Here is a 2,142-nt window from a genome sequence, read left to right on the forward strand (position 1 = left end):
GAAGACCATGGCCTGTATCAGACGCACCTTAGTCTCCAGAGAGACACCATTGCTCTTCAGTACTTTGGAAAGGTCCCTAACAGCAGACTTTCCCATGACAATTCGCCTTTTAATTTCCTGGCTGCTGGTGCCAAGACTGTTGACTATGGAGCCAAGGAAACTAAAGCTCTGTACAATCTCAATCTCTTCATCCATCCATCCTGATGCTGCCAATTGGTCCAGTGGTGAGAATCTTTGCATAATTATATAATAGCCCATTTTAAAAACTATGTGAATAATAATAAATTATGACTAATATTGAGAAGAATGAGTATATCAGAACTGTTCTCATGTGAAGTCTAGACCAATAGGCAGTTGTATGAACAGAAGAAGGGAACACTGCATGGTTTAAATGAGGAAGGGTGTGCTTTAGCATTATATTCTTTCTCCATACCTATTCTATCTGTATGTTGAACAAATAATTAGAAAAGCTGGACTAAATGAAGCATGTGGCATCAGGATTGGAGGAAGACTCAACAGCTTGTGTTATTCAGATAATACAATAATTCAGATAATAATTGCTTTAGAATGTATAGAAGGCTCAAAGCACTTACAGAAGATCAGATTAGTCTTCAATATGGATTATATCTAAATATCAAGAATACAAAAATCCTCACCACTGAACCAATATACAACATCATGATAGAAAAATATTGAAATTGTCAACTGTTTCATTTTACTAGATCTGTAATCAGCACTCAAGATAGTAGCAGTCAAGAAATCAAAAGACATACCACATTGGGAAAATCTGCTGTCAAAGACCGCTCTAAAGTTCAAAAGAGCAAGGATGTCAGTTTAAAGACTAAGGTACACCTGATCCAAGCTATGTTCTTTTCAGTTCCTTCTTAGGCATCTGAAAGTGAGGATGACAAAAGAACTGATTACTTTCAAGCTGTAGTGTTGGAGAAGAGTATTGAATGGACTGCCAAAAGAACAAACAAGTCTGTCTTGGAGTAAGTGCAGCTGGGGTGCTCCTTGGAAGTAAGAATGATAAAAGTTGATCTAGTTTAGTTTGGATATGTTGCTAAGAGAAGCTTGTTGATAGAAAGAGACATCATGCTGGGAAAATTAGAGGGCCAGAGAAAGAGAGGAAGACCATTACCAAAATGGATAGACAGCAACCATAACAAAGGGCTTGAGCACATTGGAAATCAAAAGGATGATGTAGGATTGAGCAAGGTTCAGATGTGTTGTTCTTAGGGTCACTATTAATTGTAATGAACTCAACTGCACATCGCAATAACAACAATACTCATTAGTGTGAAAGTGCTAGAGTTTTCTCAGCCATTTGGTTTGGTTCCTACTCTTTACTATTGTAAATAATGTTCCAATAAGCTTGAGTTTGAGCATGTTAATTTGTGTTGCAACCCTTATTTCTTCAGGATATATCTCTAGAATTATCACCAGGAAGGATCTCAGGTGGCCTAATGGTAAAGAGGTGCACTGTCAACCCAAAGGCACAGAGTTCAAATACACCGGCTGCCCTGTGGAACAAAGATAGGCAACCCCCTCCATTGCTATTACAGCCTCTGAAAATCCCTAAGGATCAGCTATGGGTTGGGTCTGACTCAATAGCCCATAGCAGGGACAGTGATATTGGGGGGGGGGGAAGAACATAGAAATGAGGGGAGAAAGATGGAAAATTTCCTCCCTTGCTATTAGCAGCCTCTGAAAACCCAATGGAGGGTCAACTATGAGTATATTCCAACTCGAAGACATATAACACATATTAAAACATCCGGAATGCATTTTAAATCATTGGGGAGGGTTGTAAAATGAAAATTTGAACATAAGAAGTTGGTAACAGGTTGCACATCCAAAAACTTCTCCAACAGGGTAAAATGGGAAGCCATGGCCTGGGAAAAAGTATTTGGTAATGACATGTCAGATAAGGGATTTATATCCAGAATTAATAAAATACTTGAGCACCACAACAAGATAAAGGTAAATAATCCAATAGAAAAATGGGCACAGGATATGAACAGACACTTCACCGAAGAAGACATTCAGATGACTAACAATCACATGAAAAATGTTCAAAATCCCTAGCTCTAAGAGAGATGCAAATTAAAACAACTATGAGATATCATCTCACCCCAGTAA

The sequence above is a fragment of the Elephantulus edwardii genome, unplaced genomic scaffold, assembly GCF_000299155.1.
Source record: "Elephantulus edwardii isolate Elephantulus edwardi_28Jun2011 unplaced genomic scaffold, EleEdw1.0 scaffold00086, whole genome shotgun sequence".
Classification (NCBI taxonomy): Eukaryota; Metazoa; Chordata; class Mammalia; order Macroscelidea; family Macroscelididae; genus Elephantulus; species Elephantulus edwardii.